The sequence below is a fragment of the Hypanus sabinus genome, chromosome 3, assembly GCF_030144855.1.
Source record: "Hypanus sabinus isolate sHypSab1 chromosome 3, sHypSab1.hap1, whole genome shotgun sequence".
NCBI classification, from domain to species: domain Eukaryota; kingdom Metazoa; phylum Chordata; class Chondrichthyes; order Myliobatiformes; family Dasyatidae; genus Hypanus; species Hypanus sabinus.
The window spans coordinates 45,191,191-45,208,651 of NC_082708.1; the positions used below are offsets into that span (position 1 = coordinate 45,191,191).

The following is a 17,461-nucleotide window of genomic DNA, read 5'->3' on the forward strand; positions in this document are numbered from 1 at the left end:
ACTCCAGATGGCCAGGTCTACAGGATGGCAAGGGACAACCACCCACGTACTCCAGATGGCCAGGTCTACAGGATGGCAAGGGACAACCACCCGGGTACTCCAGATGGCCAGGTCTACAGGATGGCAAGGGACAACCACCCGGGTACTCCAGATGGCCGCCAGGTCTTCAGGATGGCAAGGCACAACCACCCACGTACTCCAGATGGCCAGGTCTACAGGATGACAAGGGACAACCACCCACGTACTCCAGATGGCCAGATCTACAGGATGACAAGGGACAACCACCCACGTACTCCAGATGGCCAGGTCTACAGGATGACAAGGGACAACCACCCACGTACTCCAGATGGCCAGGTCTACAGGATGGCAAGGGACAACCACCCACGCACTCCAGATGGCCAGGTCTACAGGAGGGCAAGGGACAATCACCCACGTACTCCAGATGGCCAGGTCTACAGGATGACAAGGGACAACCACCCACGTACTCCAGATGGCCAGATCTACAGGATGACAAGGGACAACCACCCACGTACTCCAGATGGCCAGGTCTACAGGATGACAAGGGACAACCACCCACGTACTCCAGATGGCCAGGTCTACAGGATGGCAAGGGACAACCACCCACGCACTCCAGATGGCCAGGTCTACAGGAGGGCAAGGGACAACCACCCACGTACTCCAGATGGCCAGGTCTACAGGATGGCAAGGGACAACCACCCACGTACTCCAGATGGCCAGGTCTACAGGATGGCAAGGGACAACCACCCACGTACTCCAGATGGCCAGGTCTACAGGATGGCAAGGGACAACCACCCACGTACTCCAGATGGCCAGGTCTACAGGATGGCAAGGGACAACCACCCACGCACTCCAGATGGCCAGGTCTACAGGATGGCAAGGGACAACCACCCACGTACTCCAGATGGCCAGGTCTACAGGATGGCAAGGGACAACCACCCACGTACTCCAGATGGCCAGGTCTACAGGATGGCAAGGGACAACCACCCACGTACTCCAGATGGACAGGTCTACTAACTCTGCCTCTGTTCATTGGTTAGTCAGAGATCCTCTTTCCTTGTAATGTTGCATAGCAACGACCATTACCACCCAGCCAGGAACAGACTGCTCTGTTGATACAATAGACTGCAGATGCTGGAATCTGGAGTAACACACACATTCCAGAGGAACTTAGTTACGCACTATCTGTGGGAGGAAATAAGTTGTTGATCTATTGGAGTAGGATGTAGAATTGTTATTTTTCTTGTATTTTCTTGTAGTTTAATGTTTTTATGCTTGCTTATCAATTTTAAATCACCTGGAAAATGATGCCTCATATGCCTAAATGTTATTCATCAACTTCAGCTTAGTGTTTAACACAATCATCTCTTAGAGGCTGGTGGGTAAACATTTATCATTGGGATTTGTCATCTCTGGATCTTGAACTTGTTGACAAAAAGATCGCAGTCTGTCCATGGCAGCAACAACATCTCAAGCTCCATCGCACTGAGCACTGGTGCCCCCCAGGATTGTATGCTCAGCCCGCTGCTGTTCACACTACTAACTCACAACTTCACTGCAAGATCCAGCTCACTGGTACCACAGTGGTCAGTCACATCAGCAACAAAGATGAGTCAGCATACAGAGAGGAGGTAAAGAGACTTTTCAAGTGGTACAAGAACAGCAACCTGAGTTTCAACATGGACAAGACAAAAGAGATGATTGTGGGCTTCAGGAAGGCACAGCTCAACTAGTCTCCATTGCACATCAATGGCTCTGCCATGGAGAGAGTGAAGAGCACAAAGTTCCCTGGTCTGCACTTAACGAAATATCTAATCTGATCTCACAACACCTCCTCACTGGTGAAGAAGGCACAGCAGCTTCAACACTTTATGAGGAGATTGAGTAATGCAAGGCTTTCTGCCCTACCCCCCATTCTAACAACTTTCTACAGGAACACCACTGAGAGTGTCCTTACTCAACGCACCATTGTGCGGATTGGAAGCTGCAGGGCCCTACAGAGGACAGTAAAAACCCGAACAGCAAGGCCCTACAGAGGACAGTAAAAACCCGAACAGCAAGGCTCTACAGAGGACAGTAAAAACCCGAACAGCAAGGCCCTACAGAGGACAGTAAAAACCCGAACAGCAAGGCCCTACAGAGGACAGTAAAAACCCGAACAGCAAGGCCCTACAGAGGACAGTAAAAACCCGAACAGCAAGGCCCTACAGAGGACAGTAAGAACCCGAACAGCAAGGCCCTACAGAGGACAGTAAGAACCCGAACAGCAAGGCCCTACAGAGGACAGTAAGAACCCGAACAGCAAGGCCCTACAGAGGACAGTAAAAACCCGAACAGCAAGGCCCTACAGAGGACAGTAAAAACCCGAACAGCAAGGCCCTACAGAGGACAGTAAAAACCCGAACAGCAAGGCCCTACAGAGGACAGTAAAATTCCGAACAGCAAAGCCCTACAGAGGACAGTAAAAACCCGAACAGCAAGGCCCTACAGAGGACAGTAAAAACCCGAACAGCAAGGCCCTACAGAGGACAATAAGAACCCGAACAGCAAGGCCCTACAGAGGACAGTAAGAACCCGAACAGCAAGGCCCTACAGAGGACAGTAAAAACCATCGAGAGGATCACTAAGATTTCCCTCTCCTCTATTCGTGACATTTACTATGAGTGTTGCAGGCAAAGGGTCCAAAGCATTGTTGAGAATCCCTACACCCATCCCACAATCTCTTTAACCCACTGCTATCAGGAAGGAGGTTGAGAAGCATTAAGACTGGGACTGCCATACATCTTCCCTCAGTCTGTGAGGCTTGTGAATGCCCTCCCATCACTGAGGGTCTCGCCACTAGGAGGAGGAGCTGTTTATTGTTTACCTGCGCAGTGCACTACATGCATTTTGAATTATATTTCATTAGCTTATTTATGGTAATATTTTGTTTTATGGGCTATGTGTGATATATGTTTTGTGGGTGCACCATTGTCTGGAGCAATTGTGTAATTTCCAGCATCTGCAGATTTTCTCATGTTTGTAACTGTTCAGTGAATTTTCCTGAATTTTAGCATAGCTGAATCTGTATTCTTCTAGAAGTTTCTCTGCAGTCTGTATCACGTCAGTGAACCTGACTGTTTCCTAGGCTCCCTCTTATCCTTTATCTGTCTAGTCTGAGCTAGCTTATAGTCCAGGACAACCACGACTCCTTTCTCCCTTTCCTGTCTTTGTTGGTTTTTTGTTCATGTAACACCTAATAAACTGCCATAATCACCTAGTTTTATTCCTCTTTCTTGCTTTCCGAAGAACCTCTGGGTCACAATATCACCCAGTCCAACAGGTCGAAACCCTGCATCAGGACTGAGACTGCAGAGACAAGATGGCTGGTATAAAGAGGAGAAGAGGAGTGGCAAGAATGGCTTCTAATATAACTGGTGGACTGAGGAGGCAGGCAGAGGAGGTGAGGAGGCGATCGGGGATGGAGCTAGAAAGCAATCGTAAGTGAGTGGTAGGCAGAAAGAGTGTGTGTGTGAGAGGATGAGAGAGAATGAGAAAGAGTGAGAGAGAGAAAGAGAGTGAGAGAGAGAGTGTGTGAGAGAATGAGAGAGAGTGAGAAAGTGAGAGAGAGTGTGTGAGAGAATGAGAGAGAGTGAGAAAGTGAGAGAGAGTGTGTGAGAGAATGAGAGAGAGTGAGAAAGTGAGAGAGAGTGTGTGAGAGAATGAGAGAGAGTGAGAGAGTAAGAGAGAGTGAGTGAAAGAGAGAGTGGTAGGTGGGGGGAAAACAAATAATCAAGGTGGGGAAGAGGAGTGTGAAGGTACAAGACAGATGTTCTCTTTGACCATCACCAATTATTATCAATGCACCAGACCAAGCATCCTATCTGGAAATATTTTGGCTTGTTATGGCAACTGTCTACCCATGACCACAAAAAAAAAACCGAAGAGAGTGTTGAACACAGCTCAGTACACACAGAAACCAACCTCCCCTCCATGGAACACACACAAAATGCTGAAGGAACTCTGCAGGCCGAGCAGCATCTATGGAAAAGAGCGAACAGTCAACGTTTTGGTCTGAGACCCTTCATCAGAGCCCTTCAAAAGTCCCCTCCACAGACCTTTGCCTTCCTTCTCATTGCCTCAGTAAAGCCGCCAACATAATCAAAGACCTTGCCCTGCCAGGTCATTCTCTCTTCTCCTCCTCCCATCAGGCAGAAGATACAAAAGCCTGAAAACATGTACAACCAGGCTCAAGAACAAGTTCTAGCCTGCTGTAATAAGACCATTGAACATTCCCAGTACAAGAAAATTGACTCTTGACCTCAGTCTACCTTGTTGTGACCTTGAACCTCATTATCTAGCTGAAGTGCACCTTCCTATATTCAAGCTTTTATTGTTTTAGCTTGTAGCACCTTAGTACATTGTTGCCATAGTGAGATCTAGAAAAGGGAAGGAGGTATCAGAAATAGTCCAGGTGAATTTGAGAACAGGGTGGAAGCTGGTGGCAAAGGTAATACAACTGAAGCAAGAAGCAGAACTAATGTAGTTACTAGTTGAGAAGTGTTGCAGAGTGGTACCAGAGGTTTGGAAAAGGAGTATTCCATGTAGCCAACAAAAAGCAGGCAGAGCTGAAGCACTTGTGGTTGCCCATGGTTACACCTTCAATTTGTAGAACATGAGGAAAATCAAAAGAGAACTTTAAACTAAAAATCAATTCAGCCAGGAGGAATTTAAGGTGGGGTGTTATATGGGAGGCAGGGCTTGAGGGTCGGCACAATATTGTGGGCCGTAGGGCCTGTAATGTGCTGTACTATTCTATGTTCTCTATGTAGGCATAGAGCATGAGCATGTAGGCGGAAGGGAACCAGTTGGATCTTTGGTGCAGAAAGAAGTGGAGGGCAGTTAGACCTTCCTGAAATGTGATGGAGGTTGTTAAAACTGGATAGCCATAGAGGAGATGAGATATTGGGGCCCAGCAATTAGAATGTATCTAAATGGTGGAGGCTAAGCAAATGTCCTAGATGTAGGAGGGAAGGGACCAGACAAGGGGAAACAGGATTAAGTCAAGATATGAGGAGATAAATTGGGTAGAGCAGGAGCAGACAGAAATAATGGGCCTCCTGTCTGTGGATCATGAATAAGACATAGAAACAGGAAATACAAGTACGAGACATTATCAGGTTAGAGGCTATGGAGTAGAGAATCCTGATGTAACAAGATCACAAGCAGAGAGGGCCATATAGAAACATCCTCGTTTTTTTTAAGAAACCATCCAATTCTATGATTTAAATTTGTGAAGGAGAATAAAGAAGATTCCTTTTTGGCATGCACTCCAACCTGACTGTTACTCCAAAATGCAGTGACACTGAACTTGGCTGTGGGCACAGAAAATGTATTTGTTTTTTGTTTATAGGTGAATGAAACATGTTCTCTACATTACAAGCCTTCAAGGATTACAATGGAAAGAAAATATTTTTTGTTATAAATTTCTACATAAAAAAACTGAAGGTGATCTATGAAATACTTTAAAGAAAATCCATGCAGTCTGGTATCTCCAGGGAGTGTGGCTTAGTTTGTTTTGTCCACAGTTACTGACACTGGCTTGGACCCAGCACTTGTTACTGGGCAGATAACATCCAGAAGAGGTCTGTCTCTAATTATGTTATTTACAAGAATAAAAAAGAATACATTGCAGAAGTTTAAAGGCAAGTGTTTCCATTTGTCACATACTGTTAAATTTGTTTTGGCAGCTTTGTTCCTTAACAGCAAACTTTGAGAGCAATTTTCCCCTTTTTGGTCTATTCTCATTGCTGATTAGCAGAAGAAAGATCATTGGAGACCCACACTAATGTGATTTTCAAGTGATCTCACTGAAAACAGGCATAAGAATAGGAAATAGGAGCAGGAGTAGGCCATCTGGCCCATCAAGACTGCTCCACCATTCAATAAGGTCATGGCTGATCTGGCCATGGACTCATCTCCACCTACCTGCCTTTTCCCCATTAATTGTTAATTCCCCTACTATGCAAAAATCTATCCAATCTATATTTATTGAGGTAGCCTCCACTGCTTCATTAGGCAGAGAATTCCACAGATTCACCACTCTCTGGGAAAAGCAGTTCCTCCTCATCTCCATCCTAAATCTACACCCCCGAATTTTGAGACTATGTCCCCTAGTTCTAGTCTCACCTACCAGTGGAAACAACTTTCCTACCTCTATTTTATCTATCCCTTTCATAATTTTCTCTAAGATCTCTTTTCATTCTTCTGAATTCCAGCGAGTACAGACCCAGCTGACTCAAATCTCTCCTCATAGTCTAACCCCCTCATCTCTGGAATCAACCTGGTGAACCTCCTCTGCATCACCTCCAAAGCCAGAATATCAACCTGGTTAAGAATACAATGGCATCCCCAAAAGTATTAGAGTGAGGTAATGTATTATTTAAAAGGTTATCGGTCCTTTTAAAAATAAGAATAAGATCAGAAGAATGAGGGGTGACCACAAGGAAATGGTGAAAGGCCTCAATAGAGTGGATGTGCAGAGGATGAATTCTATGATGGGAGAGTCTAGGACCAGACGACACAGCCTCAGAATAGAGGAGCATCCTTTTAGAACAGAGCTGAGGTGGAATTTCTTTAGCCAGAGAGTGGTGAATCTGTGGAATTTGTTATCACAGACAACTGTGGAGGCCAAGACTTTACATATATTTAAGCCAAAGGATGATGGGTTCTTGATTAGTCAGGGCATAAAATAATAATGTGAGAAGGAACAAGTTTGGAGCTGAGAGCCGTGATCAGCCATGATGAGATGGCAGAGCAGACTTGATGAGTCAAAGGGTATAACCATGCTCCTATATCTTATAGTTTTACAGTCCAAAATCAAAAGAAGAAATTGAAATTAAATTTGTGGTACCATATGCATGAAATTAGCATAGTACTGATCCTCATGAGAAACCAGAACCTCCCCATCTTCCTGCAGGTGGAAGTGTTCTATAAGCCTCCATAGAAATTGGACCAAACCAAAATGGAGAGATACGGAAGGTATATATGAAGGGAACTGTAATTGATTTGTTTATGTGTAAAGAGGTAATATTAACAAGGGACCTTGTGGTTAAGAATCCATTAGGAAGTAGAATTCCAGGTACAGTTTGAAGACCAACTCCAACATCTTCACCTTAAGTAAGATATGAAGATAGAGATGTTACAGTGAACTGAGAGAGGGATGGGGCTGGGGATATACAGAGGCAGAAATGCATCTGTTTGGAAAGAAGGATTCTGTGAGAAAGATGAACCATTTGTAGACAAAAAAGGTCAAGCATAATGCCAAATTTTAAATGAGAACAATAAAATAGAAAGGACTAATGTAAAAGTTCCCAACCCAGGGTCATGGATCCCTTGATTAATTATAGTGATCCATGGCAAAAAAAAAGTTTGGGAACCCCTGGTCTAATGGTTGTCTAAAGTTCTGGGAATTTTTCAGAAACCACAAGCAAATGTATAAAAAGATAATAATGGGGGGATTCTTGGTCATGATAGAAAACATCCAAGTAATATTGAAACAAACATTAAGAGCTTCTAGAGATGAATAATAAGGAGCATAAGTTATGTGAACGTGGCAGGGTGAGATTAGGGAGCAGGATATAATGAAATGGTGGGTGAAAACAGATGGAAGGGCATGTTACGACAAGGACATCATGACTCTGCTACAGGATATAGATAAATTGAGTGGGTGGGTGAAAATTAGCAAATGAAGCTTAGTGAGAGAAAAGATGAGGTTATGCACTTCCATAGGAGGAATCAAAAGTCAGACCATCGTCTTATTGGACAGTAATTGCAAATGAGTAAAATACAGAAAGAATTAGGTGTTCTTGTGCATGAATCACAATAAGTTCAACAATTAGGTAAGAGGGGAAATAGCATTTCAGCATTTATTGTAAGGATATTGCCATTTAAGTATAGGGATTTGCTATTACAGTTGTATAGGGTGAAGTTTAGTGAGGCCACACTTGCAGTATTATGCACAGTTTTGGTCCCTTTTCTTAAGACACTGTAGCACTGCATGACATTCAAAAGAAATTCACTGGGGTCGATTCTCGGAACGAGAGGATTGTCACACCTACACAAGGCTAAAGAAGTTGTATCTGTAGTCTTTGGATTTTTGAAGAATTACTCTCAGGCCATGACAGGTTAGATGTTGAGATGTTTACACCAGTGGAGAGTCTCAAAAGTGAGGACAAAGGTTGATCTTTAAAAAATGAGATACATGGAAACATCTTACAAAGGATGATCAATCTTTGAAATTCTCTCTCCTGGAGGTTTTTAGGCTAGGAAGAGACATTGTCAATAACGTAGATAGAAAACATATATTTTAAAGAGATGTTAATAGATTAATCAAATTGGCAAATAGGTGCCAAAAAAAGTTCAATGTTCAAGTGAAAGGGCATCAACTTTAGAACATAGAATGGTACAGCATAGTCAGGAATTGTGGCCCACAATGTTGTGCTGACCTTTTAACCTACTTGAAGATTCATCTAAACCTTTTCGCCCATATACGACTTGGTTTTCCTTTCATCCACATGCCTATCTAAAAGTGTCTTACTTATCTCTTATGTATCTGCCGCTACCACCACCCCAATCGTGCATTTCATGCACCCGCCACTCTCTGTACAAAAAATCTACCTCTAATATCCCCCTTATACTTTCTTCCAATCACTTTACAATATTGTCCCCTCCCATTAACCAGTTCCAACCTGGAAAAAGGTGCTGGGTGTCCACTTTATCTATGCCTCTTAACATTTTATACCTTCTATCAAACCACCTATCAGCTCCCTTTGCATCAAACAGAAAATCCCTAAAAAGACACTCATTCTAATACAGGTTGTATTATGGTAGATCCCCTCTGCACTCTCTCGAAAGCTTCCACATCCTTCCTATGATCAGGCGTACAGAACTGAGCACAATACTCCAAGTGCGGTCTAACTAGAGTTTGACAGAGCTGCGATATTACCTCACTGCTCTTGAACTTAATCCCCTGACTAACCCGCCATTACAACTTCTTACCCATCCTATCAACTTGCCTGGCTACTTTGAAGGCTTTATGGACATGGATCCCAAGATCCCTCTACTCCTCCACATTGCTAAGAATCCCACCATTTGTTTTGTATTCTGCCTTCAAGCTTAAACTTTCAAAGTGTAGCAGTTTACACTTTTCTGGATCAAACGTCATCTGCCATTTCTCAACCCAGCTCTATATCCAATCAAAGTCCCTTTATATCCTAAGGTAACCTTCTATACTGTTCACAACATCACTGATCTATGTGTCATCAGCATATTTACTAACCCACTCTTCCATTTCCTTGTCCCAAGTCATTCATAAAAATCACAAAGATCTCAAGGGGTTCCAGAACAGATCCCTGCAGAACCCTATTGATCACCAACTTCCAGACAGAATACACTCCATCTATCATCACCATCTGCATTTTGTGAGCAATCCAATTCTGAATCTATGTAGCCACATTTCCCTGGATCCCATGCCTCCAGACTTTCTAAATGAGCCCATCATGAGGAACCTTGTCAAACTTCTTACTAAAATCCACTTATACCATATCTGCGGCTCTACCTTCATCAATTGTTTTGTCACTTCCTCAAAGGACTCAATCAGGCTCATGAGGCACAGCCTGCCTATCACATAGCCATGCTGACTAATCCTAATCTGATTATGCTTCTCCAAACATTTGTCAATCCCCTCTCTAAGAATCCTCTCCAATAGTCCAATAACTGGCTTGTCACTGACATAAAACCCATTGGTCTACAATTCCCAAGATTACCCCTGTTCCCTTTCTTGATTAAAGAAATAACAGTTGCCATTCTCCAATCTTATGATACTATTCCTGTGGTCAGTGAGAATGCAAAAATCATGGCCAATCTCTTCTCTCACTTCTTGTAGTAACCCGGGGAATATATCTTAATGTTTTTCAAATGTTTCAGCATATGCTCTTTCTAATGTTGTCATGTTCTAGCATATCAGTTTGTTTTACATTGTCCTCACATTTGTCAAGTTCCTTCTCACTGGTGAATACTGAATCAAAGTGTTCGTTAAGGACCTTCTCTCCCTCTTCCAACTCCAGGCACATGTTTCCACTTTGTATCCTTGATGAGTTCTGCCCTCACTCTAGTCATTCAGACATGTGCAAACTGCCTTGTTTTTTTTTACTTCATCTCACCAAGGCCTTTCCATGTGCCCTTCCAGCTCTCATGTGACATTTCATAAACTCCTTCTTGCCTACCTTATAACTCTCTGGTCTGATTATTGCTTCCTAAACCTATTTCTTTCCCTTCCGTAGATGATCCTTCACCAACTATCGTTTCCCTGCCTCAGTGGGACAAACCTATCCAGAACCCAATGCAAGTGTTCCTTAATCAACCTCCACATTTCAATTGTGCATTTCCCTGAGTAGTCTTTTCCTAATTTCTGTCCTCAAGCTCCTGCCAAATAGCACATAATTCAGCCTTCCCTAATTAAATACTTCCCCATGCCATCTTGTTTGGGGAAGGTATGGGCTGTACAAAAGGGACAGCTTACACCTGAGCTGGAGGTGACTGGGATGGAAGTCCCCAGAACTGCTGAAGCTTTGTGCTGGTGATGATGGCCGGGATATTTCTGGATCGGCAGCAGAGAATGTGTGGTGTCCCAGCTGCACTGTGCAAGCAGTCAGAGAGGACCAGTCTGTCTCATGCAAACCTCTGGGACAGAGTAGCCAACTCCGTAAAACATTAGGTATGAATACAGGAGTTTGTTGAAACCAGGCTCACTAAGAGTGGCACAATGAACAAGGTACCTGGTAGCCTTCTTTGTGTCACTCAGCACCTGATGTACCAGTGCTCAGCAGTTTGTTGTCAGGATGGAAGCACAACTGGCTGTGAGGGAAATGAAAACTAGAAGGGGACAGTGAAATAGATGCTCAGACCAAAATTACCTCCCTGCACAAACTCTTCCTCAGTACTTCATATCTTCCTTGTCTCCCATTGGACGAGTCCACCAGATGTAGGTGGAACTGCTTGTGAATGGGCCTTGCCTTAACTGTGGTAAGAATGCACTCAGTAAGTCTCCTCCCACCCCTGAGGGAGTTCAGACAGAGCAGGAAGACTGAAGTACACGCCCAAACTAGGCAGGCTATCAAACAAGTAGTCAGTCAGTCTGCCTTGTATGCCACCATTTGCAAATTCCTGCAAACATCTCCAGCAGAGCCCTGCAGTAATCCCAAGGCACAGAAGTCAAGGGTGGTCATAGCAACCGCTACTAAAGTACAGGCACCAAGTCTAGCGGCCACCGAGCTGAAAATGGCAGATAGCATTTGATTATTGACTACAAAAGGAGAAAATCAGCGGTCTGTGAGCCACTCCCCATCAGGGGTTTGGAGGTGGAGAGGGTCAGTAATTTAATTCTTTATTGGTCATTTCAGAGGATCTGTCCTAGGAACAGCATGCAAGTGCCATTACTAAGAAGCTATGGCAGTGCCTCTACTTTCTTAGAAGATCATGCATATTCAGCATGTCATCCAAAACTTTGCAAAGCTTCCATAGATGTGCAGTGGTGACATCATGGCCTGGTATGGAAACACCAGTGCCCAAGATCTAGTGCATTATGGTCACTAGATGCACTAGATGTATCTAGTGATCATAATGTCATTAGTTACAAGGTAATTATGGAAACTTTTAGGTCTGGTCCTCAGGTTGAGATTCTAAATTGGAGAAAGGCCAATTTTGATGATATCAGAGAGGATCTGACAAGTGTAGGTTGGGAAAGGCCGTTTTCTGGCAAAGGTGTACTTGATAAGTGAAAGGTTTTCAAAAGTAAAATTTTGAAAATACAAAGCTTGACTGTGCCTGTCAGAATAAAAGGCGAGGGTAGCAAGTTGGGGAAATCCTGGTTTTTGGGAAATAGTGAGGCCCTGGTTAAGTAAAAATAGGAGGCGCATAGCAGGTATAGGCAGGTAGGAACAAACGAGATACTTGAGAAGTATAAGAAATACAAGAGAACACTTAAGAAAGAAATCAGGGGAGCTAAAAAAAGACATGAGGTTGCTTCAGCAGACAAGGTGAAGGAGAATCTTAAAGGATTCTACAGATCTGTCAAGAAGAAAGGATTGCATGGAAAATGAGAATGATAAACTATGTGTGGAGACAAAAGAGATGGGGAAGACCTTAAATGGATTTTTGCATTTGTATTTATTCAGGAGATGGAAACAGAGTCTACAGAAGTGAAGTAAAACAGCAGCAAGGTCATGCACCCTGTACAGATTACAGCAAAGGAGCTGTGTGCTGCTTTGAGGCAATTCAGAGCGGACAGATTCCCAGAGCCTGACAACATTTTCCTTGGACCCTGTGGAAGGCAAGTACAGAAATTACAGGGGCTCTAGCAGAGATATTTAAATCATCTTTAGCAACAAGTGAAGTACCGGAGGATTGGAGGATAGCTAAAGTTGTTCCACTGTTTAAGAAAGGCTCAAAAAATTAATTAGGAAATTATAGGCTGGTGAGCTTGATATCAGTTGTGGGAAAGTTAGTGGAAGACAATCTAAGGACCAGATATATACATATTTGGATGCACAAGGACGATTAGGGATGGTCAGCATGGCTTTGTTTTTGGAGAGTCATGTCTAATCAATCTTATAAAGTCTTTTGAGAAAGGTATCAGGATAATTGATGTGGCAAGGCATTTGTCCGCATGGACTCTAGTAAGGCATTTGACAAGTTCCTGCAAGGGAAGATGGTCAAGAAGGTTCAGTTGCTCAGCATTCAGGATGAGGTAGTGAATTGGATTAAACATTGGCTTTGTGGGAGAAGCCAGAGAGTGGCAGTAGATGGTTTCCTCTCTGACTGGAGGCCTGTGACTAGTGGTGTGCTGCAGGGATCAGTGCTGGGTCTGCTGTTTCTTGTCATCTATATCAATCGTCTGGTTGATAACGGGATCAGCAAATTTGTGGATGACATCATGATTGGGCTTGTAGTGGACAGTGAAGAAGACTATCAAAACTTCCAGCAGGGTCTGGACCAAATGGAAAAATGGGCTGAAAAATGGCAAATGGAATTTAAAACAGAGGAGTGTGAGGTGTTGCACTTTGGGAAGGTAAACCAGACCAGGTCTTACACAGTGAACGTTAGGACCCTGAGGAGTGTGGTTGAACAAAGGGATCTAAGAATACAGATCCATCATTCATTGAAAGAGGCATCACAGATTGATAGGGTTGTAAAGAAAGCTTTTGGCATATTGGCTTCATAGATCAAGTATTGAATACAGGACTTGGGATGTTATGTTGAAGTTGTTTAAGATGTTGATGAGGCTTAATTTGTAGTATTGTGCGTAATTTTGGTCTCCTACATAAAGGAAAGATGTAATTAAGATTGAAAAAGTACAGAGAAAATTTAACGTATTGAAGACCTGAGTTATAGGGAAAGGTTGTGTAGTTTAAGATTTTATTCCTTGAAACATAAAAGGTTGAGGGGAGATTTGATAGAAGTATACAAAATTATGAGATGTATAAATAAGGCATGCAAGCAGGCTTTTCCTCTAGGCTACAACTAGAGGTCATCGGTTAAGATGAAATGTTTATGGGGAACATGGGGGGAAACTTCTTCACTCAGTGAATGGTGAGAGTGTGGAATGAGCTGCCAGCACAAGCAGTGGATGTGATTTTGATTTCAACATTTAAGAGAAGTTTGGATAGGTAAGTGGGTAGTAGGGGCATGGAAGGCAATGTCGATGGAACTAGGCAATTTAAATGGCTTGGTGTGGATCAGATGGACACAGGGGCTGCAGTTTTCCATGACTGGAATGAGTGGAAAAAGCTTACAAAAAAGTGATGGATACAACCCACTCTATTACAGAAAAAGCGCTCCCCAGCATTGAGCACATCTACAAGAAACTTTGCCAAAAGAAGATGGCGTCCACCAGCAAGGACTCCCACCATCCAGGCCAAGCTCTCTTGTCACTGCTTCTGTCAGGAAGAAGGGACAGGAGCCTTTGGTACCACGGCACCAGGTTTAACCAGTGTGGATAACTCCAGTCACCTCAACAGTGAACTGATCACTGAACACAACCTACAGGCTCACTTCCAAGGACTCTAGAACTCATGTTCTCAGTATTATTTATTATTATTTTGTATGTTCACAGTTTGTCCTCTTTTGCATATTGGTTGGTTGTCAGTTTATATGTGTAGTTTTTCACTGATTTCATTGGACTTATTTGTTCTACCGTGAATGTCTGCAAGAAAATGAACCTAGGGTGGCATATGGTGACATATGTGTACTTTGATAATAACTTTATTTGAACTTAGTTCTCTGATGCAACATATTGATGCTTGGCTGATTCTAGGTTTCCTGGGATTTAATTATCTGCCTTCTAGGTGTGTGCAGAGTAACACTTCCAGTCGCACTTCTCAAGTGAACCTGCTTGTGCAACATCAGGGCAGCAGCCTGCTAGTCAATGCTAATCTTGGCTTCCTCTGTGGGTCTTCTTCCAGTTTCACAAGTGTGCCAGCAACCCGAAATCCTCACTGACTGTTTTACAGAAAACTGCAAAGTGCACCACACCTGCAAAGTTTGATAATATTTGACTCTTGCTTGTTTAAGTTAAGTTTCCAGCAGAGTTCATGATGGATTTGTTGTTGCTTACTTAATATATTAAGAAAATGTAATAGTTTGAAGCAAAAACATGCTGTTTCTATGTACTAAATGATGGATAGCTCACAGCAGAGTTGACTTACATTATTTTTGAACTTGATTTACACATTGTTCTGGAAATAATCAATATTTTCTATTAACTAAAATAAACAGAGCTTTTGGATGACAAATATTTGCTTGACCAGCAGACAACATGGCTCACATGTCACTTAATCGTACAAATTGTTTAGACTTAATCCAATTAAATAAGAACTAAACATTGTAGATCAAGGCAAATAAGGTCAAAATAACTAATGAATAACTAATAACTGAGCATGGACATACCAGAAAGGCACATTATCAAAAGTATTAAAGTATTGATGCAAATCTCTGTCTCCAGCTGGATCAGTGTTTCATAGGTGTTCAACATTTTCCTCAAGTTGTGTTTCTTGATATGTCAGTATATTTATAAAGCAGTGGGTCCCACTTTTTAATTGCACCTCAGATACTGTTCCTCATGCATGTCATCAATAAAATTGAGTGCAACAACACACCAATACCTCTTAATGCTACCCCAACCCCGGTAACCACTAAGTAAAATCCGATTTGCAAATTTTCCTCCAAATCACGCCGTGTCCAGAGCTTAAAATATTCTGCTATTGCTTCACCTTCACTTGGTCAAGAAACTGGAGATCCCTCCACAACAGCACCATGGAAGTATCATCACTATTCAGACTGCACAGGTTCGAGCAAGTGAATCACTAACCCCCTCCTGAAGACATTTAAGGATGGAAAGAAATGCAGGACTCTGCAGAGAATCCTTTATCCTGTAATTAACAAACAAATAACCAATGTTCAAAAGTTTACTTAAGAGCATGAAATGAAGGCAGGAATGCTTGCCCCAACATACAGTGGAATTAAGACTGACCATCTATCTCAGCACTACATTCCAGCACTAACCTGATTTCCATTGATAACTAAAAATCCATCACTCCCAGTTATATAAAGTATCTTAAAGTGACCATGAATGCACATAGTTAAGGCAAAGTATAGTACGTAATTTTGTTAAGGATTTCTAGGAGGTAAAATGTTGTCAGATATTAAGTAGCTGCATTTCACTAGAGGGAGCACTTCTACATAATTTAACAACCTGCAGTGTCCACGCGTTTTAAAATCATGCTACTGAAGTTTGAGAAGTGTTGAAGTAGAACTGTATTGAAAAGGTTAAATTGATACAAATGAACTGATGAGAGAACACTTTTATGCTACTGCAAACAGCAGTTGGCATGATTGTACCGCAGTCTATTGAAGTGATGCCAACACAACAGATCAGAGTACAAACCTTAACTTTTATACAAGTACATCACAAAAGAAAGATTTAATACTTTACTGTATAGGGATCACTTAAGCAAATTATTGCTAAAAAATAAATGGTCCTTCAATCTGATAATTAGGCAAGTTCTTCAGACTATCCAAATTCTGCGAACTGGGGCCATGATAACAACTATTAGCTCGAAGACTGAACTTGGCCTACGTCTCCATCTACCTGCAAAATTAAAACCAGACCAATATGATGACAGCCTGATTGTTTCCCAACTGTGATTTTTTAACATATTTTCTAGGGGTCTTAATGTGTTAAAACAAAGTATACAAATAATTTATATTACTGATATTTTAACTGAGTTTCACAATCTTCACCAGGAAGTCCATACATTGGACAGTATGCACAGCATGAATAATTTTTCAGTTTCTTTTTTCTGCATTACGTAACAATGAATCAGTAGGAACAAAGCAAAGTACACTTCAATTTTCCATTCTCTGTACCTTCCCCAACCCTTGACCAGAGTCCATAAGCTTAAGTTAAGTAGATCTCTGCCAAGTTAATAAAGTATTTCACTGACTGGAAACCAGGTATCATGAAAGATGCAACGTAAGTGCAAGATGTGAAATTAGCTAGCATTACATTCAACATGTTGGGTTCAAGTGTACTATCTGCAACTTAATGATAGTTCTGCTCTGTTTTTAAGCATGATTTTTAAGCAAATCATTTAAATGCTGACATTAATATCGCTGCAGATCTTCACTGTGGAATACACTTCTAAAAGACAAGTGACAAAGGCTAATCTAAATAAACTGGAACTTGCAACTTGATTTGCTTGCTCGATGTTAAGGGTCTAATCTGGGAATGAAATGTTCTTTCTTTAGAATCATAGGGTCATAGCACAGAAACGGACCCACCACCACAGCCATGCTGACCTTCCTGCCCATTTACAATAATCCCGTTTGCCCGCATTAGGACCATATCCTCTCTGTCTAAATGCCTCTTAAATGTAGTCATTGTACCTCTGCCTTTGACAGGACATTCCAATATGCATTTCAATATGCTGAATCTACAAATGGATTTATTTTACCCCCAAGAACTATTGATTGGGCAGTTAAATTTAATGGCCCTTTTAGATTATTAGATTTCACACATCTTCTACCTGGTTAGATAAGGCACAAGGAGAGTGTAATAAAAAAAGATTATATTAAATATGCTTTTAGAAACTAGGTGATCATAAAAGCTTGTATTATATCACTTTATTGTGTGGTTTAATAGCCTGCTAGTTCATCCAAACAATGACTTTGACTATAATTTTAAAGCAATCTTCTTCGGCATTTGACCATACAACTACATTAAACAATTTTGCAGTAACGTAAATCCTTAGTGAGCTGAAGCTAATCATGCAGGAGGTAGTAATTGTTTTAGCAGCAATATTCTGGATAACAGTTCAAACTGCATTTAAGTAATAGATTATACTAG

The 17,461-nt window shown here is 42.1% G+C and overlaps 2 long non-coding RNA genes across 4 annotated transcripts in view; one reads left to right on the forward strand and one right to left on the reverse strand.

Moving 5' to 3' along the window:
• Positions 1 to 17,461, reverse strand: part of LOC132391264 (uncharacterized) — a 72,646-nt gene that overhangs the window by 49,747 nt on the left and 5,438 nt on the right. The window lies entirely within an intron of this gene.
• LOC132390752 (uncharacterized) lies at positions 1,445 to 12,380 on the forward strand. The gene is made up of 3 exons (XR_009510999.1): positions 1,445 to 2,936; positions 3,307 to 3,460; positions 12,234 to 12,380. It is a non-coding gene; the product is annotated as an uncharacterized LOC132390752 (long non-coding RNA).